General features: G+C 41.9%; 1 long non-coding RNA gene across 1 annotated transcript; it reads right to left on the bottom strand.

Annotated features, from left to right (window-relative positions):
- Window positions 1–693: 693 nt before the first annotated feature.
- On the bottom strand, window positions 694–6534 carry LOC137849474 (uncharacterized). Its single transcript, XR_011091909.1, has 2 exons — window positions 4124–6534; window positions 694–2027 (listed from the first exon to the last, which is right to left on the bottom strand). It is a non-coding gene; the product is annotated as an uncharacterized lncRNA (long non-coding RNA).
- Between the last annotated feature and the right edge of the window lie 19617 nt (window positions 6535–26151).

The raw sequence follows: 26151 nt of genomic DNA, 5'->3' as shown, positions 1-26151 counted from the left end.
ATCAATGGGATGCACAGCAACAGCGTTCAATTCCAGGAGGATGCAGCTGCATTAATGCAGGAGGAAAACAAACAGAGAGGAGCTTGTCTGACAGCCCCCTGTGTGTGACTAGGAATCCTTTAGCAGCATGCCAAACACCTTTCAGGAAGGTGCAATTCAGTAATGAATATGCCAACTACTTGTGACAACTGTGCCATTCAGAGCTTCGTCAGTCAGAGCTCCCAGATCTTATTTTCCTTAATATGTTTGCCTTGTGGATAAGATTGAACCTAGCAGTGCTCTGTGGCAGTCAGTGAGGTCAAATCATTCTAAAAAAATATACCTTATCAAGATAATCTTTTACATTTTTATCACTTCCTTTTCATTTTTACATCTGGCTAACTCCCTCTTCAAATACAGAGATGGCAAACTAACTAAGTTAAGTGATTAAATCAAAGATCACCATGCCTCAGACAAATCATGGCCTATGAAACTCCTTCCGTCTGCAAATCACAGCCTTCCCCCTAGCAGTTGGTGTCTGCTAATATAAATCCACTCAGTCTGATTAAACGTGACTTTGAGCAGTGGGCGTTTTTGTGCTTGTCTTTATGCGTAAAGGTAAATGTCAGCAAAATGAGCGGAGCTTTGGGTGTTACTTATGTATGTGGTGAACCCTCTATACTTTCCCCACCAAGTGTATTGTAAGAGCTTGACTAGATTTATCAGCTGCTTTATAAGGAGCAGCAAGAAACCCAGATTAAAGGTTGCTAAGTTACAAAACAGATAAGACATAGGCGTATTTCCAAATTTATACTAACTCCATGCCTAAATTCAGGAGAAGCATAAGAAGCGGTCTGAGTTCAAGAATAGGTTAGCGTGTAAGATGGATTTCTCTCTCTATTTCTCTGCATGGCTTTACTTCCAGTGATATTTTAAAGGGGCATTACAGCATTCAGAACCTATTACAAGATGCCAAGTATGAGAGAAATAATGCCTAATACCCAGCATGGGGGCTTTTTAATGGTAATACAAATATTATGCAGCAGTTCCCTCCCTGAGTCAAGCTGTGCTTGCCTTGAACACAATCCTCCTACAAACACACACCAACATGTACATCCTGGGTGCACAGGCCCTCGTTACAATGCAGACAAAGTAGAACTGTCTTCACACGCAGATAACACAGACATTAATCCGGCGATTGAAGAAATGGGATTTTGAACTGTGCAAATTCAAGTTCAAAGGAGGGATCCTTCTCAGCATAGATGTCTTTGTTATCAGCCCGTGTTTAGCTAATAAACGGTTTATTAAAAGCGGCACGGCTGTGAGTGGCTTACACACACATTACTGGGGTTGGAGTGGACCAGAATCACAGCTTACAGCACCCGCTGCTGCGAGACACGGGCGGGCTGCCATGGGGATGGAGTTTTCCTATAGACAGCACTGCTTCAGCTATTTCAGCTCCCAGGTTTTATTTCTGTCTCTTGTTATTGCCAGGTGTGACCACTGACCCCAGCAGGAGCCTGTTGGTGTGACAGGAGTGCCACCAGGCACCTGGCTGGTGCTTTCTGCCCAGTGAGCCCCCTCACCACAGCTGCACCGCGGGAGAGACCAGGCCCAGTATTTTGAAATACATGGTAGAGAATTACCTCTGTATTTTTCAGGCCAGTTTTTGCCTTCAGACAGGCTAACCAGGGACATTTATCACATGATTTCCTTCAGGTTTTGCACAACTTTAATTGAATTCCACCTATGCATGACTTGATGACTAGAAAAGGCTCCTGAAGGGGCTGTTTAGCTGGGGTACAGAAGCACTCAGGTTGCAGATCTTTCCTCATGCCCTTTTCCATATGCAGGCACAGAGTCCAGCAGAACTAGACAGAGACTTCTGCTGCACCATATTGATGCCTCCAGGGGATTTCCAGAGGACAGGTCTGATAGGTCTTCTGTTTTCATTCTGGTAGTTAAACATAGGCAAATCACCTGGCTCCCAGACCATGGATGATGCTCAGCCTGGCTTTATCACCACTTAGAGCTCCACAGTGTGACGTCTTAATAAAATAGAAAGTTGTTAGTCCAATGCATTTTTTCTCTCCTTTTCTTATTCTTAAAGGAGCATTTTCATTTGCATGAAAGAAATACCCAAATCCAGCCTGAATTAAGTCTTTTCTTCTATTTAATTACAAGCTCTTATTTTTTCATCTGTTTTAAAGTGAGAGGTATTCTTATAAGAGGAGTGAGAAAGCATGAAGTCATGAAGTAAGACCTTTTTTTTTTATTATTATTTTTTATTAATTTTTTTTTTTTCCCTAGCTGGGAGCTAAGAAGGTGCTTCAAAAGCCTTGGCAGGCCAGACAGTAAAACATGCCTTAATGGTATTCAATTATAACAAGAAAAAAATTACATGGCCTTAGATCATCTAGCAGAAGTTATGGCCATTATTTGGCTTATGAGCTGTCTGCACCTCTTGTCTGTTAGGCAGACAGAAAGTACCATGGACCAAAGCCCTGCATTTGGACACTGATTTAAGTCCAGCCCTGTCACAGGTACTAAATTCACTTTAAACTCCAACCACAGCGACAAAATGCTGGTCAAAAAAACAGTGTGCTTTAATTTGGAAATGTTTTTGCCAGTTACACTTCAGAATTTTTCCTTCTACTTTCAGATCAGTCCTATCATACTCTGTAAAGATGCATTTCCCATCAGATTTTTAATTTGTTTGACACAAGCTCTGAGAATTGCATTCTACAGAGAATGATTCACCTGGTCTTTCCTCTGTATTTGTAGGTCCACAACATCTGCACCAAGGAGTTTGCCACTTGATCTACACTTGATCCTTACTACTCTGCAAAAAGTCAAATCGATAATGTTCTCTAATTACTGTTGCTATTTTTTTTGTAGACACATGCTCTATATTTTCCTACTGTTTCTTGCTCTAGACAAGATATCACTGTGAGAACATCTAGTAGACATTAACCCTGCTGCAAGACAAAGATTTGGAGTCATTAACCTTACAACTAGGTGCTCATTTTTTCCTCCACGCATTTAGTGACATCTTACTGTCTCCCTACCTATCAGCTCTCAACTGCAAAATTCTTCAGTCCATGCTCCTGGAGATCTCAGTCACCCCAACAACCAGTGCTACCATTTTAATCATTTCCACCCCCTTTTGCACATCCTCTTTGGTGAGCAGATGAGAGAGTAGCCAGAAGAATAAATTTAAAGGGCTTTCCTACAGTCATCCTTTAATTATATTATGCTACCCCAGGCTTATTCTCTCTTTTCAAACTGAATGCCATCAGTGCCATCAGTCTAGGACGAGGTGCTGCCTGAATGGATGGTGATAATCTTTTGTGCACTTCAAGTTGTGATACAGATCCCACAGCCTCTTTAGATAAAGATACCTGTTGATTGCTATGGGAGTTTTGCCTGAAGTATCAAATCCTAGTTGTCTATGCAGTGAGTCTATGTCATGCTAACTACAGATGCCACATGCCAAAAAAAACTTTTTTCAGAACTTTGCATTTAAATTTACCAGGTCTGGTGAATAAAAGGAAATACATTTGCATTGTTGGGAGGCTGTTTTATACATAGGCCTTTATTTGGAGATCAATTTATAGGTACAAGTTGTCCTTGGAGCCTGTCAGCTTGCTCCAACTTGTCCTAAATAGGAAGGAGTACAGTAATATGAGTATGGTCTCTTGAGTCTCCTCCTGGTCTCTGGAGATAAAGTAAAAATGTAAACACCATAATACCTTGCAGGGACACTAGAACAAAGAGTTTAAGGACACCTCTGTATTTGGTTTATCTATATATCTATCTGTCTGTCTACATACCCATTCATGAATAGGTCACTCATTCATTCTTACTGAGGTGGAACAATAATTGAGGGGACAACTCAAATTACATGCTCAGAAGTGGCTGGTTTAGTGTTATGACCATCGTTTGGTCAACCCCCCCTCACTCAGAATAAGGTCCAGGTGAATTCTAGCAGGCCCATTGACTGTCCATGAAAGTAAAAATGTCACAGCTTAAGTTGTTTTTGTAATGCTTGCACACCATAACAAAGTCTTTTCTACTGCCTTGGAAATAGGTATTTTCTTTGTTGCAACCTGTGCAAATTGCCTTTTGTCCTTTCCTTAGGTACCTCCAAGAACTGTCATCTCCATTTTCTCTCTGCCCTCTCATTGGGTAATTGAAGATCTCTCTCTCTCCCTTCTTCTTTCTTCCATATTTTTCTCCTAGGAAAAAAGATTTAATCTCTTCCCTGTCTTAGGCCCCAGTTCTCAGATACATTGCCCTTATCTGGGGCCGTGTAGAAGTACATGAACTTCAGTGAAACTTTGAGCCCAAATTTAGTCACAGAACCATACTGCGATGTGTATAGATTATTGTTGAATTACTTTTTTACATTTTTCTTTTTGCAGTTCTCCCTCATCCCTTATAAAATAACCCAGCAGCTTTTAAACCTCTAAAAGATCAGTAGAGTAAAATGTTAAAGGAACATTGGCCTTTAAAACTCCCTTTGCTTTATGCCCATCTCCTCTTTACCACTCCCTAGAAAAACTGAGCCTTTGTGAAGGATGAAATCCCATGGGATGGCTGATGCAGGGATTATGACACCGAATTTAATGGGGCAGCCGCTGCCACTTCTGAAGTAAGGTCTGCACTGCAGCTTTTTATAAATCCCACGAGGACCAAAGTCATTTGGGGCTGGATTGATTTTGATTAACTGTGCTTGTCTAGCTTGAATTTGATGCCCAAGGTTCAGTCACTTATGGTCCTTTCTAATTCATGGTCTTTCTAGTGAGTCAGTCAGCCTGCAGGTTGCCTTCCTATCCCATTGATTGCCGAGCAAACAGGCTGAGAGGAGATTTGCCATTTTTAGGCAGCTAACTTTAGAATAGATGAATCACACATCTCCAGAGTGGTGGCTTCTTCCTGCCATGAGTCCTGTACAAGTTGAATCCCCACATCCCTCTGCAACTTTACTGGATTTTATGAGGTTTTCTGTAGGAATTGCTCCTTGCTGGCTTCAGGTGAGGGGCTGAAGTAACATTCAGTGCTACATTGGACCACATATAAATGCATGTTTATGGAGCAATGACTATACTTCGCATCCAAAGTTTCCTATCCAAATATACTCCTAGCTAGATTTTTATTTATAATTTACTATATCTTTAGAACAATCTCACAGTATTTATAAGTTATACTGAAGGCTACTGCACTTTGTGCACTGTAAAGACTGATTTACAGAGAGATTGGAACTCATTACAGAAAACAGAGCTGGAAGAGCAGGAAGTGGAGAAAGACTTCAACAGATGAAGAAAAGGAATAGGAACAAGCATGTATCTTTTCAGCATTAACCGTGATAAAATTGCAGAGACATATTATAGCTGTGTTCTGCTTTCATGAGAGGGATGCATGGATTTAGCTTGTACAGGACTCATGAGAGGAAATTCCAAAAGACTACATTTTTGAAAGATCCCCAAACAGAACATTTGACTCCACGCAAACTGTGGCAAAATAGTGTCTGAGATCCATAGAAATAGAGTTTTTTTTTAGACTCACACTAAATGGGGAAAAGAAACATTTCACTGCATATTGTTATATACAGCCTAATTTTCCACCTAAGGTTCATTTTCAGACTCTGCCTACATACTCGTACTCCACTTGTTATGCTTCTGCTGAAAGCAGAGAAGCCACAGACAGACAGACAGACAGACAGACACTCCGGCCGTGCAGTGGGAGCTGCAGCCTGCTGGCAGGTCCCTGGGGCTTCCTTAGCAGGGAGCTACCGAGGGCAGTTGCTGAAATGCGTCTGCTGCACATGGGCAGCCGGGCACAATCCGCACATAATCAGGCCAGCAGGGACATCAGAAAGCCAAAACCTCTGCACAGCATCTCCATAACAATGTCTAAGGCTCTGGTGGTTGCTAATGTTATTCTGCAGATGGAGAACCATGAGGGCTCTGGACCAGTGGGGAATCGGGGATAACTGGAAGTTAAAAAAAAGAAGTGATCTGTCAAACACGAGCAATTTGATCCAAGTGTGTGTGAGGAATAAAAGGCTGACATGAGTACATTTGGTAACAGACAGACTGACTCAAAGGTTTAAATTCAACCTATAAACAGCAAAACTCTCACGTGTTGTGGTAATATACATTAGCTGGACAGCAGCAATGACCTCCTTCTTGCTGATGAAACAGATACAGGAGAAAAAAAATCCCAGCTCACTGGTGTTCACTTTCCTCTCACTGTCACTGCTTCAGCCCCTTTGCTGCTCCTCTCCACTATTTAATTAAAACACATTAATGGCAATGCCTATCAACTCGCGGCTTTGCATCTGGCATCCGTACTTCTCAGACTGGCTGCTGAGTCAATCCGACAGATGAGGAGGGTGCCTTGGCTTCTGCCATCGCTTAGCTGTGGCCTCCAAGTGTCTGCAGGGTGATGCAGAAGTAATGGGAGCAGCTCCCCTGCCAGGGGCTTGGGTGCAGAAGCTTTGACCGAGCACTCACTGCTTGCTGTGCCTCTGCCCTGCTGCCCCAGCTAACTTTTAAGCAGCTGCCCTTAGTCTACACACAGGCTGAACCACTGATGAACTTCCTGCTTTGCTTACAGCTGAAGTTAGCAATCAACTTTCTGCTTTTTTAAAGCTGTTTTTAACACTACTGTCCTGCTAAGGAAACTTATATATTTTTTCCCCTCTGTTTGCTTTTCCAAATGTAATTTGCAAACAATGCAGACCACTGTACTCCAGGGAAAGGTAGTTATGGGACAAGACTATAGAATTTGTGTATTGTTTTAAAAGGGAAAAGGAGGTCATGAGCAGTATTATGAGAAAAACAAGTAACAGTAGGTCTTTACATACTATTGGCAAAAAAATCAGGCCCAGGAAGCCAGTCCTGAACTGGGGATGTACCATGCATGGGAACATTGAATAAATAAAATGATTTTTCTGTTTTCTTTCTTTTTTTTTTTTTTCTTTTTTTTCCTTTTTTCTTTTTTTTTTCTTTTTTTTTTTTTTTTTTTTTCTTTTTCTGAAAGTGTTCAGTAACACCAAATAGCTACTTATGTCCAAGTAAAAGTGATATAGAGGGAAACTAGCTCTGGTTGTTTTATTTTTCATGTTGAGCTGTCATGCATTAAAGAACTTCATATACATCAGTGAAGTCTCCTGACACCACTCTGGGCAAATGAGCATTGCATAACAGATGGGTAAAATGAGACTTAAAGGAGCTGAACAGAAGTGGCCTCCCTGGAAACACAGTGCAGCAGCCTCCTGCTCAGATAAGCATCCTCAGCCTCTTTACCTCTCCTCCCATTTGCAGCCACAGCATGTCTGCAGCTGGCACCCTGAGATCATTATGCTGGGGGACAGGCGCAGGGCTGTGCCATCAGATGTGGGATCTGCTGCCATTGCCCCCATGCCACGACAGGGTACATGGTGTCCAGCCTCCTCTGCTCTCACCTTTGGCAATCAAAGCCTGTGCAATGTCCATCAGAAACAAGTGTAACCTGAGTTATCATCCTGGAAGAAATGCTGAGAACCCCACTGAGCTCTGTGATACCATACATGTCACCCTTGCATGCTTTAGCTCTCAGGGTATTTTCAGTCCTACCGACTACGGCCAGCTGCAAATGTTTGCAGTCAAAACCTAAGGTAACTTCTGCACAACTCCTCCCATGCACTCAGTTATCCAGACAGTGAACTCAGTAGCTGGCAAAGGGATGTGTTTCACCGTGGAACTAGTTCAGGATGCTGCAGGATTTTTAAAGGAAGCCAATTCATTGGTCTCACTGCAACCCTTTGAAAAATGACATGGTAAGAAGCAATTCTCACTCACAGAGGAACCCTATAGCGCACTTGAAATTGAAATTTTGAAATAGCTATCAGCAAAAGCCATCTATCCAAAAAATGCTTTTTTTGCTTAATGTGCACTAGAAATACAGAGAGGCCAGTTCTAGTGGCAGTAAGGTAGGTTCGTCATCTGAATTGAACACCAAACTTCTCAACTTGAGAAATAATTTCAGTCCTTTGACTCAGTGTTAGAGAAAATATTTATCTCTGTGTATAAACCTTACGGAGGACTAAAATCTTTCACCTATAAACTGCAGAGATTGCTGGAGTTACTCCAGGGCTGTATTTAGTTCATTCTGTTCAGAATTTAGGACCTGCTGTTTTTTGGACAGCCCAGGTAATTGTTACAGCTGGAACAGGATGGTATCTCAGCGTCCCCAGCCTCAGCATGTCCTGCCTCCTCTTTTCCAGCAGCAGAGACCAGAGCATCCCTCAGAGCACTCAGAGATGAATTTGGTGTGGATCCCAGTTGGGACAGAGCACGTTGGGGATGTCCCTGTATGTCCTGCATTTGTTTTTCTGGCAGGAAAGAAAAGGTCAGACCCCACCTGCCAGGACAGCTTGAGGAAATACAGCAGATTAGGAGGCACCTGGGGAAACCACCCTCCCCTCTGGCAGCACCAAGCAGCAAGGACAAATCCTCCAGCTTGGGAACTTTCTCCTCAATTTCTTCATTTCCTCTTTCCCCATCAGAAGTTACTGATCTGGCCACAGGATGAAGTGCAACTAAAGGCAGGGTCATTTTCCAAATATGCCAAGGTGAAAGCCTCTGTCCTGGAGAGCTTCGGAAGGAAGAGATAAAAAAGGGGCACTAAGGAGATGGTGTTAGCCAGGTTTTGCAGCTGGTGACCTGTAGCTCAGAGGTGAGATCCCCCTGGTGGTGATTTATGCAAGCTCATGATCTCACCCAGCCCGTTTTGTATGAGCCAGACTCTTCCACAAAGTCCCATCTCCATCACACTGGTACACCCATGTGGCTCCAAAGCCTTTTTGTAAGGGAGAAAACTGATTGTACGTTCACAGAGAAGAGATGTCTTCCTAGCTGCAATCACTCCTTGAGAAACTTGTGAAAAGGGCAGGATCAAAAGGTGAATTATTGGATGCTGTGGTAAGAACAAATCAGCTGGCTTTCTGTTACGTGATTCTGTTGCTGCATATATACATGTGCTCACTCATAAAAACACACCAGCAATTGTATTTCCTTCCAAACAGGATTGTCTGTGAATATATGTGACTCTATCTTGGATTAGAAAAATCCATTGGCTTCTCCTCTCCCTATAGGTGTACAGATACAAGTCTGTGCAGATATTCAGCTGTGGTGCAGTATACAGCAAACAAAATATGCAAATGAAATTATTATGTCTAAACCACTGCAAACTCGAGAGATACGTATCAGCAGTCCCCAAACTCCATGACCACCCTGGCTGAATAACTGCAACAGAAATTTTTGGACCTACTGTTACTAATCACTTCAATTTGCAGTCATTCCCTTAAAGTGATTTTAGCCAGATTAATCTTATTTCTTCTTATTATTAAGAGCATCTTTCATGCCGAGTGTAAAACAATAATCCACTTGTAATGCTCACTAGCCTTGGCTCTCATCAAAGAGACAGGCAGAGAGCTGTGGTTAATGGCAATAATGAGAGCCTGCTCGTCGGGTGGCCATTCCTGAAAGGGCTTTCTACCTGCTTGTCATGGGACTTAAATCAATGATTTTCAAAGCTGCCCGTGTCTTTACAGTCATCACAGAGGAATCTCAGTCTATACCAATTAATGGCAACTGTGACATTTCATGAAATAAATTTCAATAATATCAGGATTTCTTAGAGAGACGAAAACCTGTGGACTTGCCTTCTGCAGCATGGCAGCCCCTGTCATTACAACCAACACAAAACCAGACCAATTTTTATCATTTCACTTCTTCCCATTCCGCCTGTTTTTTTTTTTTTTTTTTTCCTGTATGTGTTGGAATATATGGATTTTGATGTTTTGAAGGCAGGATTTTTCCAGCTGTTACACCTCTTAATGGCTTGGAACCACCAGTGACCCCAGACTGCATGCTGTTCAGCCTGCTGTTTCTGAGCTCGGAAAATCCCTCATCTTCCCCCAAACAGTTGTGACCATGCAAATAATAGCAGTTGTTATGATCAGTCAAAAGAGGAAGAAAACCTTGAATTATACAATTTCCTTACATAAGAATAAATAAATGAGTGAACAATGTATAGAACCTGGGATTTATCAGACAGACTAAAAGTCTATAGCAGTGAAATCATTTTTATATGAGAAGCAAAGGCACAGATTTCCCAACAACACCATGCTTCAGTCGCTGTAACTGAAAGCCAAAGCTAGAAAATAGTCCAATGTTTCTTACCAGGGAATGGTGGGTATTTTTCTTGAGACAGAAGGCAAAGCGTTCAGCTAACAGCAGTGGTATTTAGCCTGTGAACACCTGTCATAGATCAGTTGTTTCACACAGGCCTGATACTACATATTTGCAGGCACAAGCCTTAAAGTCCATACAAAGACCTTGCAAGTACTTTTCTACGTGTCTTTGCTGGAGCACCCTGGAATGGATGTGCAGAAATATAGCCATGCTCTTGTACAGATGAATTTGGAAATGAAGACCCAACAACAGAGAAACAACAGAGATTACAATAAATGTAGAATGTTTGCCCTATTTATTTAAATTAAGATTTCCTATTTTTTTTTTCTCAGCTCCAGTGTTCTGAATGAATAAGAAGCAGAGAAGCAGCCTTTTTTTTTTTTTTTTTTTTCTACTCTGAGCTCTGTTAATGGCCATTTTAATGACTGTCTCCTCCAGTTTACAGCCAGCTGTCTAATTACAGAATGTCAATATTTATGAAAGCCCAGCATATACAGTGATAATGACACAACTCAATATTTATGGGGAGCACATTTTTTGTAAGTACCAACACTAAGTAATCACTGTAGCTATTGTCTCACTACTTCTAATTTCAGAAGACAATGAGCAAGTTTTCCTTGAAACTTAAATTCCACGGACCATCCACCCCTTAACCTTTCAGTGCCTTCAGACCCAGCATGTGGTTGTAGCAAGAGAGAACTGCGACTCCTGATTCCTGATAAATCATGGCTGAATTGATGGGATAAGGGACATTTCTGAGATGCCGTGATTGGTGTGCTGGTGGCAGGGGGCCTGACACAAGGAGTGTCGGGGAAGGCACACTGTCTTTTGCACAATAGCTCTGTGATTGGAACAAAGTCTGGAGAGGGGGAGAAGAGGTTGGCAGAACATCAGAATCCCTTTATCTCTCTCAAAATCCTCCTTTTCTAGCTAGCAAATTCTGAAGCCTCTGCTTAGAAAATTGCTCAAAACCAGAGGCTCTGCTTGATTTCAGGGCCTGTGATATTTAGCAGAGCAAAGTCATTCTAAGATGACTCAAATGCACCTACGCCGCAGTTTAGGTGGAATTCAGCCAGGCAGAACTGGATGCAAAAGCCTGTGAGGATGGGACAGGACAGACATCAAGGAGGGAGGGACCTCGCTGGCAAACTTCGTTTCCATGTAGTAAGGGAAAGATTGTAAGTTTGGATGTCAGAGAAGCTATCCCTGCCTACTGCTGACACATGTACTTCCATGTTCAGGTCACAATTATATTTACCACATAATTGCAAACAGAGGAGGAACTTCAGTTTCATGTCTTATTCAAGGGAAAACTCTCTCCCATTGCAATGTTTTCTGATCCTAGGCTCCCTTGAAAGAAATGACGTCAGCAGCTCACACCATTTCCTGCAGAGCCTGCTTCCTTCAGACATGCTACAGAGCAATATTCATCCGAACGAACGAAAGGTGTAAATTAAGTTGAATAAAATTGAATCAAATTGAGGAAATATTCATTCTGCCTGGGATTGACCACACGGATATCTAATGCAGTTTAAATAATGTATCCTAAATGCTTTCCTTTAGGTAATTTGATTACTGGTCCTGACCAGCCCCATGTAATAATCAGATGTTCTCTGCTGTAGCATTAGCCAGGCTTGCAGCTAGGAGCCTGCTCTGAAGATGTGAAAAACGATTCCACTGAATCCACTGGGCTTTGCATCAGATAGCCAGCTTGCTGGCTGAAACGAGCCTGAGGAGCATAGGAGTAGCCTGCCCTGCTATAGCATTGCAACATAACATAACACAGAGCATCCACATTATGTCACTGCAAAGGCTCATCTGGTCCTGCTTTCTCTCTCCCATACACATCATTAGGCGATGTTTGGGCAGGAACATAAGAACAAAGGAGTGTGCATTTGTGTGTGCGGGCACATGTGCACAGAGGGGAGGAGGTACAAAAGTAAAGTAGGGGGAGTCATCTCTGTATACGTCTAAAACAAATGGAGAATCCCAGGCTATAGCCTGGTGCTCATGCTTGGTAGCCACAGATAGAGCACTTTTTCATAAATTTATTTTTCTCTTTAATATTTTCATATTATTAAACTCTATGATATTATTGTTATTATTATTATTATTAATAATAATTTTTATTTTAAGTCCATTACACTTTAGCCCTAGCTATCTGTTGTGTTCCTTGTCCCCTCTTGGCTTCCTGTCCCTAGGAACAGCAGTGGCTTCAGTACCTGAAATAACAAAGTAATAGAACAGAAATGCAGCTTTTTAACGCTGTCATTTACTTGGGGATGGATGGGTGGAAGTTGTCAAGATGTCCATGATTAGTTGCCTGAAGAAAAGAGAGAAATCTGAACAAATTTTCAAGTACAGGGATGTGCAGTGTGTCAAATGGAGACAGGAGCCTTGAGTTTCTGGGTGGTATTTGATCATCTCACTCAAGCTCTCTCAGTTTCTTTCCCCATAGGTTAAATAGAAACAGAAATGTGTAGCATAAATGGCAACATAGATTGCAATAATTATATAATATTCTAAAATATATTCAGTATAATAGTCTGAAATTTTGATGACATATATTGGGGTTTCTTCATCTTTACTTTAAATGGATTGCTCTTATTGACATTTTCTTTACTTAAGTGGGTTAAATTACTACACTTGTGTACATACCCATATATAAAAATTGTTAAATTCCTATCGAATGTACTCACAATGAATTGCAAAATAGCAGTTTCTAGCATATGTAGATCCTTCCTTTCTTTTCTGGTTGTTTTTGGCATAAATTATGAAGCTTGATCTTCCCATGGTGTAAGTTTGTCCTTTTGCTCAGTTTCACTTTTGTGCAGTGAGATGAAGAACTCGTGTGACTGGAGCAAGCTCATTTTCCCGTGGAAGGGTATGAGAATAGCAAACTAAAACTGCCTTCTGTGGAACAAAATGTACCTATGCTTATGGCACATATTGGAAAGCTTCATCAGCAGTGATCTGTGAAACTAGATCTTTGACATGAAAGTGTGAAGTAGACCCTGAAACAGAACACAAGGAAAGGGTCATAATTGCAAATACATACGAAACATTTGCTATCGTATCTAAAAGTGTTTGCTGAACAACAGCACATGCAGATTTGTTTTGCTGTGAGAGGCTGCTCTTGCCACCACCTGATAGGAAGAATGACTGAACAGTTAAACAAAATGACCCATTAAGCAACCGTTATCATGAAACAGAAACTTCTCCTGCTTATTAACTTTAAATAAAAACTACTGAGCAAAAGACTGATATTTTTTAAAGTTATTTAGAAGACTGAATAATAACCTTGGATCTAAAATTTTGTCCTTATGATTCTTTCTCCATTCATACCCTCCCCTCCCCCTGCCCAAACCCCAAATGTTAGTCATAATTAATTTTGTTTTCTTATTAACCTCTTTCTTCACTTAATTCAAAAGAATTTATGTGGGTAGTTAATATCTTATTTGACTAGGCAAGCTCAAGTCTCTCTACCACAATCAAGTGTGTATATTGTTTTTGAGCCTTGGGTAATTTACCTAAAAGGCATCACCTTTCACCAGTTTTTTGTTCTTTGATGGAGGCTGTGGAAGTGCTGAGATGTTACCTAGCATGTGCGTCCTCATTATAGGAAAAACAGAAGCAATCTGTGCATTAAAAAGTTTATGGTCTACACACTCCTAAGTGGTTCTCCTTACTCGTGGCCTTTCTATCTAAGCCTCATCTTAGAAATATATTATTATGTAACCACTAATTCTGGGCATTACACAGGGAAAACAAAGGCAAGTCTTGACACTGCCTGTGCTGTGTCTGTACAGGTAAGGTGCAAAGCCAGCAAGACAGCAGCACGATTATAACCGGGAGGTTTTGCTAATGGGTTGCTGGCACAGTATGAAGACCACATTAGATATTCACTGCTGACATGACAAGATACTCTCCCAAGAGGGATCATGGATTGAAGGAAAAGAAACATTGCCAGCCTGAAATCTAAGATGCCCAGCTACACACCCTGGCATGTGCCTACTGTCAGGTTTTGTGAAGTTAGCAAACATTTATCATTAATACTAAGGCTGTAAACAAAGTGGATGCATGGAATTAACTAAAAGGTCAGGCCAAGTCATTCTACCTACTTCAGCCTTGGCTGTGCCCATTTGGAAGCCACATCTGCCCTTTGGTAAATGTTCATTATTAGGAACATTGTTTTAGACAAGGATATAACTGCTATGAACCACCTCATCCCCCTTCATTGGGATCTTTCTTCAAAGAGAGCCCATGTGAGCTAAATGATGGAATGAAGCTGGGTCAAATAGGCACAACACAATGAGACGCTCACGAGTAAAACCAATGACAAAGCACATGTTTTCCCTAGCTCTATATCTATCCCTCTCTCTTAGTAAAGGACGCACATTTTAAGGAAATTACTTAAAACTAACACAGATTTATCCCTTTGAAAAGATAACCCCATACCCCAAAGGATGTGAGGGCGTATCAGTTGGAGTACCTTTTAAACTCTTTTCATTATTCATTGGATGTCTAGGGAAACATTTTGAATGGTGTAATCCTATATGCCCAACAGGCTGGTGCCAGAGATTCCATTAAACCGGTGCAATGACTACCTGAGCTGCCTGGCATGAGGGGAGAGCCACAGCTGCGTATTAACCCTGATTGATCTGTGTGTGAGAGGTAAAACCATGCATGTAGGGGCCCTAGCCTGTCTGTCTGTCTGCACAAGGCAGGCTAAAACTTTCCCTTACAGTAACTGGAGCTGAAGACACTCGGGAAATACAGCCATTGAGGATAATTTGAGGACAGGAGGTCTGCTGCTGTTTGAAAACCAGACAGCACTCTGGTTCCTCTGTGTGGGATGTGGAGGGGGAAGGAAGGATTCTGCTGTGGTAAAGAGTCTAGAACTGGGCAAAGAAGAATGCATAAAGGTTCACATTTACTATATATTTCTCTCTCTGCTACCATGGTTGCAGAAGCAGTCATCTTTGCAACTTAAATGTTGAGTCTGTCCAGATGCCCTGGCCCAGGTTGCTTCACCACCCCTGCTCACAGGCTCCATCCCAGGAAGCTTGGGTTGGTTTGTTGGTGGAAATAAAAAACGGGAATGAGGCTGTTCACTGATTTACATGGTCTCTAATAAGCTGGATTCATCCCAGATGGACTCTGGACTTGCCCCATGTGACCCCACAGCAGCTCAGAGCAGGGAAACATACACAGGCAGAGTGAAAGAAGGGAAAGACCACCTGAATTTCAGAGACAGTGTTTGTATCTTCTTGGGCTCTCTCTGTCTCAGAGAAGCCAAATATTTGTTTAAAATGCTGCTTTGTATGCATCCAGGGTCACTTTCATTAGGCCTGCTAATTCCCCAAAGTAATTTATATTTACCTATTCTTGCCCCTTCCTACAGCGCTGTCATCACAGCTGTTTTTTTAATTTATGAAAACACAGCAAAAAGACATTTGTGTATATAAAGACAGAAACTTTCCAACAAAGACATGTCTCTAAAGCAGAGAAGTTCCCCGATTTTAATGTATTTAAGATCAGGACAGTGATGTGGCCTCCTTGACTTAATTTCCTTTGGCCATTACTATCTCTCTTAAATGATTTTCTTCACCTTGTTACAGAAAAAGACACAAGCAGTCTCAAAGACAGAAATGGTATATGCAGGTGTGTCTTAGAGGAAGCCAGACAATGCTCAGGTAGCATGTAGCCTGTTTGAATGCTGGTGTTATTAAGATCCCAGTAGTCCAACTGCTCCAGGACTTTTCCTTCAACAGAGTGGGGCAAAGTCTCTCTGACTGCCATGGAAACAGTCTGAGTAGTGTTGTCAAATGGTCAATTGTACAAATAATCTGCAGTTAATGTGAATATCACTCATTGCCAAGGTATAAATGTCATACTTTATAAGAAAAAAGTTTCCAGCAGATGTTTCTGTAATCCTCTTTACTGGTCCTGTACTATTATCCCCCCCCCCCCCCCCCCCCCAGTCACATAGCATGACTTTTCAGTGTTTTTCATATGTTGGAAAAAGCTTTAATTAACACAATGTAAGAACTAATTCGTCACAGGCAGAGGAACGGAGTAGATGACCTAAACAATTTGCAATTCCTACTGGTTCTTTGTTCTGTTAAATATATCCATAATTAGAGAACAAAACAACAATTATTCTGATGTAAAAACATCCATGTTATGTGTTATAACAGCAAAAAACAATGGTAAAAAATCATGCCACAAAATTAAATAATTATACCGTACAAAAACTGTGCATCAGCCAGGCTTGGCAAACAGCTCTCCATGTGGGAAGTTGAACTGGAGTGTGCCCTGGCCTCAACAAACTACATTTCTTTGGGCATTTACTGCATGATTTCCTGAAAGATTAAACAAAATGCTGTTTCTCTTCCTTGCTCACTAAACACAAATTTAATCTACAAAAACTACATCTTCTTGTATTTATAGGGCTGTAGCTTCCCTCCTTCCCTTCTTCCAGTCTGGGGTTTGCTTGGCTGTAATTTTTGAAAATCTCTTCCTGGAAAATCATCCTGGCAATAAAAAGAGAGAGAGAGAGAGAAGCAAGTAATGCAATGATTTGGCTTTTCTGAAAGAAAGCTGTAGTGGAACAAATAACATTTTAACCCTAGATGTGGTAGCAATCTTCATGAGCTTGTTTTGTGAAAGGAGCCCGGGTATTTTTGGCACTAACACTCTTAATTTCCCAGCTGAAAGACAGAGGCAACTGCTCCTGATTCACTTATTTATTAAGACATGTATATCGTTCTGGAGAAAGGAGGACCAGTTCAAGCAGTGGTAACAGACTGGCCATCAGTTACATTTAAAGAATATAAAGCTACGTACAGAGGTCAAATTTGGTGTCACAGTACACAGGAGCTTTCACTCATAATCCTTCTTATGCTGTTGAATTAAAAACTACCATTACAATACATATACCAGGTAGAGGGAGTACAGAAGTCATTTTGGCAATAAATGAGTCAAAGTTACCTATATTTCAACCAGACTTTATCGAGAAAGAGACAATTAAGCAGACTAAGAGTTAATTAATCTTCCTTTTAAGACATCATGGATTACCTTTAAAGAAAATTGACATTAAGAGGTGATTAATTTCCATGGAAGAGGTGAAATACTGATCCTTAAAAAAAAAAAAAAAAAAGAGTAAGAAATGAGTCAGTGTCAGTGCAGGTCAGAAGAATGCTTAATGGTAGGTTAGCTTCTCCTGCAAGCACCAGCACCACTAACATTACCCAGAAAGGAACAAGGATCCAGAGCAGGACATGAACCAGAGCTTCCAAGCTGAGCCACCAGTATCCCAGGATCTGAACTGTACAAACACTCCTAAAAACATTTGCTGCATCCTCTGCCATACCTACCCTTCGTACTCAGTAATTTGAAATCAGTGGGAGTTCCATGAAGAGGATGTCTGAGAGCAGATTTTGGTCCCTGGGCTATTTGTTTTTCGAGCTAAAAAGACTAAAGTGGTTGCAGTAGTATAATATACACATCACTTGTCAAATTTAGATCAAAGCAGCTTTAGTTATGTGAGAACTGAAAATGTCTTAACTTGGCAAACTCCTGTTTTCCTCCAGGGACGCTATACATTCATCAGAGCAATTTCACAAGACATACTTTCAGCTGCCACCTACTCCTAGAAACATTGCAGCCTCCCTCCTTACTTTCCAGAAAAGACAGAACTGGGCTTTCTGTGACCCTGGACATCCCAGGAGTGGGCAGTGCAGGGGAGCGCACTGCGCAGTACCGGTCCCACAGCCTGGGGACAGGGAAAGTTGCTACCAGAGAGGCTCTGTTCTCTCCTGGCCCAAATGGTGAGGAGCAAGCTCACAGGCAGGAGACAAGAGCAGAAGTAGGAGTCTCCTACTTTTTTTTTTTTTTAAATCACCTTTCAGCATCCTGTGATCAGTAAGCGTGATTAAATATTTGGAGCAGTAATTAAATTTTTGTTCATGTTGTTGCTTGCCTGATTTTTTATTTATTTGTTTATTTTTTTGCCCAGGCACAAATCTAACCAGCAGTAATCACTGTCTTTGGGAATTTTGATTTTGTGTATGTGTGTGTTGAAAAAATAAACAAACACAAATAATTCACTCTCAACTGTAATATTTCAGTTGAAAACACTGTCACTGGATGTTCCAGCTGTTATAATTTCATTATTGCATGGGTCATTCACTTATTCCAGACTATATCTCCTGGTTATGTGATCAAGAATTCCTGTTTATATAGTCAAATTAAGCAAACTGAATATGAGAGCATGATGTAGCCCCAGACCAATAATAACTTAAATGTCTAAAAAACTGACATATTTTTCTGGAGGCACCTAACGCCAAATCATATTATATATAGGTCAAACGTAGAGGATTTTTTTTTTCCCCTGATGTGTGGACAAGACAAAAGTACTGATGAAAATGCCAACAAACCTGCTGGGATCATGGTGTTAGCTTGTCCTGCCAGAAGCAGAAACATTTCTATACTTCCAGTACTTTATTTTATTTCTAGGAAACAACTGTACCTCAGGTCATTGCTATATCAGATTGTACTTTACATCATGTCCATATGAGGTGCATTTTTCCCTTTGAATACTTCAAGAAAGCATTATTAGGAGCCTGCAAATTGATTCTATGAGCTGTGGCCAGGGTGCAGCCTTACTTAAAGAGCGTGAGCACTAGCTTTCCTTGGCAATAACTATTAAAATTTGTAAACCAGCATTTTAAAGAGCTTGAGTTGAATGGTAATGACCCTAAATTGCTTTTTAAAGATGGTGACAACGATACTTTAGATATTTTTCTCTAAGCTCATACATTCTCTGTCTTTGATACAGTAATAAATACCACCAGACCTGCAGAGATTGGGTCTCAGGGAGCTTGTCCACTTTCCCTAAGTGTTTCAGCTGCCCTAATAAAGGAAATGGCATATCCCTGCAAACCCCACCTTCCTTGGGTCCATACCTTGTGATATCACCATACTGAGGTACTAAGCACTAACAACAGAAACCAAATTCTGAGCTAGAAAACTTACTGTACAAGAAAAACAGCTTGTGAAATGGCAAGTGGTGTCAATACTACATGCAAGGAAAAAATATTTTCAATTCTTTACAGCTTTGAAACTGCAAGCTTTCTGGCTATTTTTGAATATTCTGATGAGCATGGTAAAGGCAGAAAAGTGCTATTCTGTGTCACTGTGTTAGCCACAGCAAGGCCCTGGTTCCTGAAGCCTGCTGCTTGTGGATGTGCGCAGGCAGGGGGTGCTCACCTCCAGCTGCCCCACTTCTGCTTTGGAAGACCTTGAGAGACAAAAAGAGAGCTAACAAGAGTGTGCTTTACCAGGGGCAACTGAACCGATTAAATAGCCGCCTGCTGGCCTTGTTTTCCAGAAAACAAAGGGAAGATTGACAGCCCGTGCTGGCATTCAAACCTCATGTCATTTCTGAAAGTTGCCAGTGCATTCCTGCCAAGTACACCTTGCTCCATCAAATTCAGCACACTGAAGGTAAAATCAGGTCACATGCTGGGGATTAAATGTGGCCTGTTACTTTGAGACACTAACTAATTTATGTTTGGGGACTGAGAGGCTTGGTTTTTAAGTAGGTATTGCCAAGTTTTGCTGTCTGGGCAGGGGGAGGTGGGAAGTCCTGAGCGGGAGTTTCTCCTGGTGGCAGTGGTGTTGTGCCTCTGACAGCTAAGCTGAGTTGACTGCTGCCTTTTCCTGGAGCAGATCTTCACGTGCTGGAAAGACAGCTTCATGAGCCACCTTTCTTTTCCCACACATGTATATATATTTCCATTGCTTGCTATTTCTTCTCTTTTTGCTCCTTCTTTGTTCCTTGCTAAGAATAAATCCATATGCTAGTTGAAGCTAAATATCAACTGATTTGATGAAGACAGTTTATATATATCTTCTCACGACTTATTTTAATACCACAGGAACCAATTGTGGGAGACTTGGGTAAACAAGCAATGTTTTGCACCTGCAGCCCCATGCACATGACTGCTTTAATGGCAGATACAATGACAGCTTTTGTTTGGCTACAGATGGAAAGTGGATTGCCTTCTAGGAGACACAGCTACTCTGCTCAAACTTGCCACACCAGATTGTCCGGAGGGTTATGGCACAAGTGGGAGAAAATATGATAAAAAGGGCCCAAGGGTTAAGATAAGGACAGGGAGATCACTCAACAATTCCTGTGACAGGCAAAACAGACTCAGCATAGGGAGGTTAGAGAAGCTTGTTTATTACCTATTACAAACAAGCTAGAGAAGCGAGAAACAAAACAAATTATAAACATCTTCCCCCCATCCACACTCTTCCACCTCCTCTCACTGTGCAGGGGAAGGGTTGCAATAAGGACAGGAAAATTTCTCACCTATTACCATTATGGGCAAAACAGACTCGTTGGGAGATTAATGTAATTTATTGCCTATCAATAACAGACTAGTACACTGAGGCAATGGGGGCTGCAGTCAGACTGTAACACTTCTCCTCCACCCCTCCCTCACAGTCACTCTCTGTCCCTGCTCCCCATGGGGTTTCTCCCACGGGATGCCGTCCTTCCCAAACTGATCCCACATTGGCTGCCCACAGGCAGCAGCTCTCCAAGAACTGCTCCCACACGGCTCCATACCATGGGGTCCATCCCCTAGGAGCAATCTGCTCCAGCACGGGTCCCCCATGGGTGGGCGGCAGCTCCCCCCTCTGTGTGGGCTCCTCTCCATGGGCTGCAGCTCCGGCCCGGAGCCTTCTCCTGTGGGGGCTCTCCATGGGCTGCAGCCTCCTCCAGGCCACATCCACCTGCTCCACCGGGGGCTCCTCCATGTGCTGCAGCGTGGAGATCTGCTCCATGTGGGACCCATGGACTGCAGGCGGACAGCCTGCTCCACCAGGGACCTCTCCACAGGCCGCAGGGGAACATCTTCTAGCGTTCACACAGGCCCAACCAACATTGCTCACTGGTTTGGCTCTGGCCAGTAGAGGGTCCCTTTTGGAGCTGTCTGGAGCTGGCTCTGATCTGACATGGGACAACTGCTGGGCTCTACTTACAGGGGCCAGCCCTGAGCCCCCTTGCTACCAAACCCTTGGATGTGAACCCCATCTGCTAGTACAGTACCCATATGTAGTTTTTACTTAGAAGCCAAAATGTCTTCTTCTAATCAACTGCATCCACCAGGACCTGAGTTGAAAGATGTTTGTTTCTGCAGGAGGAATGCAGGAACCCAACTCCTTTCCTCCCATCCAGGGGCTTCTCCATTTACTTTTAAAACAGCTGTTTGCAGCTCTAGGGTTACAGAGTATTTCCATCTACAAGCCTCCTTTCTGTTCCCCAGCTTGATGATGGCTAATTTAACCCACTGCCCATGGAGAAAGAGAAAGCATGTACTGAGCTCTGTTGCAGATTTCCATCTTGCACACGTGGAGTCAAAGAAGAGAGCCTCATTTCTCTGAGGCTCCTCCATGTGAAGCTATGCCATTTATCATCACTGCTTTCTCATCTGCTAAGATCCTCCCTCATTCCACCTGTCAACACATCCAGTCTCCCTCAAAAACCATCCCCCAGTCCTTTGGTGGTCTCACAGAACTCAGAGGGAAATTGCATTTGTTACTCAAGAGTACACTAGAGTTTTACAAATCTACTTACCCTGAGGAGCCATAAATGAATTTATACAGACTTTAATACAGATAGGCAATCACTCTTCTGTGGATCAGGTTTGGAGAGAAGTGATGGGTCCCTCAACTTAGATATCTTAGGATATTTTTGAAGGTAGTCACTCCAGAGAACTATTTCATCTTCCTACCTTGAAGAAAACTCTGGTACATCTTGCTCTGCTTTTCATATCCTCATGAACCTCCTATTGACATCAGGTTATAACAGCCCACAGAGACACTGATTAAGTGTTTAGAAAAATGAAAACCATAAGTCTAGACAGCAAACTCTTGGATCTGGAAATCAAATGCTTGCATGGATGACTCATTCTTATTTTCCTGAAAGAAAACTGTATGCTTCCCTTTAACTAAGTTTTATGAGTAGAACCCTTCTGACTGTGTGTTCAGCACAGACTATTTGAGAGATCTTGAAATGTGTCATGTATTGGCAATGTATCCTGAGCAATAAAATATGCACAAATTCAAAGCCACCATCCTCTATTTCTGGCCAAATCTCTCAGAAATCAATGAAAAACCTTGACAAGGCAAGTAAAATAAGACACAGTGCATCCTGAAGATAGAAATACCATTTTTCTTTGCCCCTCTGTGTCTTCTTTGCTTAGCTTAAAATCAGCCAGTGAGATATTTAGGCTGCACACAACTTTTGATAGGCTTTGGGTAGAGGTATAGAAGGGCTCACACCTCACATCAACAAACAAAACATCAATTGTATTTATGAAACGACCTCTAAGTAATATTTCAGATACACAAGCCTTTTTATTTTTTTTATTTTTATTTTTATTTTTGCAATCATACTAACCTGATTTTGATGTGTTAGAGTATTTGGACAGCCAGAGGAATATTTCATTGTGTCTCTTTTCAAGAACCATAAATTACATAGCACGTCTGCCAAGTATAAGATGCAAGTACTGGGAATTTATTGTCCATTTTCAGGCTCTGGCACAGATCTGTCATGTGAATATGGGTAAGCCCCTTCACTTTCTGCCTCTCTTCAACTCATATACAACCCACTTGGATAGCAAACTTTGCAAGGCAGTGTTTCCTCCTGACAATGTGTCTACTTCAGATCTGCCCAATAGTTGGAGTAACATAAATTATGTAAACAAGTAACACATCACAATAATACACTTAATGGTAGTCTCATCCCACTCCAAACAATTTCATCGTGTGGCCTGCAGATATTATTTTTGTATTTTTTACATTTACAAAAAGTCCCTCCCAACTGTAAATGAAGAACAGGTTCAAGACTGCCTAATGAAACTGAGTAGGTACAAGTATGTGGGGCATGATGACATGCATAACAGGTTCCTGAGGGAAATGGCTGATGCAGTCACCAAGCCCTCTCCATCATATTTGAAAGGTTGTGTCAGTCAGGTGAAGTCTCTGGTGAGTGGTAAAAGGGAAACATTACTCCCATTTTTAAAAAGAGTAGAAAAGAGGACACAGGGAACTAAGACCGGTTAGCCCTACCTCTGTTCCTGGCAAGATCATGGAACATTCTGGAAGCAATGTCAAGGAAATGTCAAGCATGCAGGAAAAGGAGGTGAGCCAAGACAGCCACTGTGGATTCACCAAGGGGAAATAGTGCCTGAGCTGTCTGGTGGCCTTATATGATGGAGTGTCTGTATCTGTCAACCAGGGAAGACTGATCAGTGTCTCCTTTGACAAGTGCTGAACCTGGGTCGGTGCAATCCCAGACATGAGTACAGACTGGGAGAAGAAATCTTTGAGAGTAGACCTGCAGAGAGGGACTTGAGGGTTCTGGTGGACAAAAAGCTCCACGTGAGTCTTCAGTGCAAGCTTGCAGCCCAGAAAGCCAACTGCATCCTGAGCTGCACTTACAGAGGAGTGGCCAGCAGGTCGAGGGAGGGGATTTTGCCCCTCTACTCTGTCCTTGTGAGGCCCCACTTGGAGTGTTGTATCCAGATTTGGGGCCACAAGCACAAGAAGGATGTAGGTCTGTTAAAGCAGGAGAACCACAGAGATGATCTGAGGGCTGGAGCGGCTCTCCTACAAAGAACTACTGAGAGAGCTGGGGATTTTCAGCCTGAAGAGAAGACTGGTGAGACCATTGCAGCCTTTCAATATGTAAAGGGGGGTTATCAAAAAGATGGTGAGCAGCTTTTTACTTGGTCAGATAGTGATTAGACAAGGGAAATGACTTTAAACTTTTGACATTAGGAGAAAATTCTTGACTCAGAGGGTGGTAAGGCACTGAAACATGTTGTCCAGAGAAGCTATGGATGCCCCATCCCTGGAAGTGCTCAAGATTGGGATGGACGAGGCCCTGGAGTACCTTATCTAATGGGTGGCATCCCTGCCCATGGGAGGAGGGTTTGAACTTGACATTCTTTAAAGTCCTTTCCAACCCAAGCTGTTCTACGATTCTGTGATTCTATGATTCTACGATTCTACAATTCTATGATTTTTCATTTTTCATTGGTGAGAGAGGGGGAGTTGGGGGTTGTGTGAGATGAAATTTACCTCCACCATTGCAGAAAGTTACTTTCTTGCTATAGATTTCCATCCTTTCTTGCCCCACACTTCTCACATCTGCTGTTGTGGAAGGCATCTGCCCCTCCTTTCTTGCCTTTCTCACAATCAGTCCCAGCATGGTGCTACTGCAGGCTTCTTGGTTGTCAATCAAATTATATATTTTTTTCTTCTGTGGATGACATGGGTAATAGATAGTCTTTGCCTCCTGACATTGATGCTTCTTCCATTATGTTGGTAAGATAATGTACAGTCTCTGTTAAGGCACAAATTGCAGCTGGTAACATATCCATAGGTAAAGCTTTTGATTACCAGAACAATTGTCATGATTAAGTCTATATTGAATAAAGAAGGAGGACAAAGTGCAGAACATTATGTTAGTTATCAGCTTACGATTATCTTTATTGTTGGGTAAAATGCTGGTGCATATTGTGCTGGTCAGTGCTCACGAAGCTCAAATTTTGGCAGCAAACCCATAGGAGGTCACATCATCATGGCAGCAACCAGGCTTGGTTCTATTTGTATTGTCCAAAATGTTCTCATTAATTGAAGACAAAAATGTATGAATGTTGCTATGATAGGTAAATGAGCAGCCAAAAACAACAAGCTGTCCAAAAACTTGAGGCTGAGAGGTTTTTTAACAATCTTAAGATTTATGCATTTGAAAAAGGAGGAAGATTCTTAAACATGCTTTCCTCATCCCAGAACTGACTGCTCTGTTGTGTCTGGATTCACCCTAGTGTGATTATTTTTCATCTTGATACTGCTTTCAGCAGAAGACTGGGAAGGCAGCACTGTTCTCCATGGGGTACAGAGGAGATGGAGACCAAAGGCCACTATATGCTTCAGGTATGCTCTCACATGGTTTGTCTCATACTCTCACACCCCAGATTGGATGTGGGACTTCAAATGGTGCTCTGCACCTGAAAATAGAAAAAATTGGGAACAGCTGTTGTAGAAAAGGGATAATAACATGGTGCCAACAGTTTTCAAATAATGGTCGGTCTAACAGAGGTGAGCTGTATGTCCTGCCTACCTGCACTACCACCTTTCAGTCGTGCAGGTAGCTGCATGCTCCTCCTGCTCTGTTAAATATTTTGAGACAAAACAGGCCTTTCTGCTGATCTTGCCACTGTTTGAAGGGGCAAATTTGAGGTTTGGAAGTATGCCTGTAGGAAGCTACTAAAGTAGTTCTGGTCTCTTCACATCTACACTCACGTGAACAAGGACCTGGAGGTGGAAGAGCTGCCCCAGAACAACCTTTTACATTTAGTCTCAGAGGAAGAACTTGAGACACTTCAGGGCATTTCTACTTAATTCCACTTTTGTGTGTGTTTATGTGTGTGTATAATGCTTTTAATTAATACTACCAAGTTGGTATTTTCCCTGCTCAGCAGACAGGAAAAGAGCCAATGTTATGTCTGTACTATACTCTAGACAGAGAGGCACCCAAACTATAACCTTTAAAAGGCATCTGAGGAAAGGTTCCTAGCTGTCTCACAGCAAGTAAAAAATGTTCTTGGTCATAATCCCAATATATTCTTTGTTATAACCAGATTTGGTTCTACACTGTTATTTCTGCCTTCTTTGACTGATATAAGACAAGCAGTGAGAAAGTGGCAATTGCTCTTTCTTTGGTTTGATGTTGAAGTCTTCCCCCAGAATTCACAGATTATTACAATTTGTATCTTCTTTTTATTAATCCAACAGGTTGATTCTCTGGCTGAAAATGAAAGCCATTTCCCATTTCCCTGCT

Source organism: Anas acuta, chromosome 1 (genome assembly GCF_963932015.1).
Source record: "Anas acuta chromosome 1, bAnaAcu1.1, whole genome shotgun sequence".
NCBI lineage: Eukaryota > Metazoa > Chordata > Aves > Anseriformes > Anatidae > Anas > Anas acuta.
The sequence above is the reverse complement of the archived record's forward strand: the minus strand, read 5'-3'. Positions and strand labels throughout refer to the sequence as shown.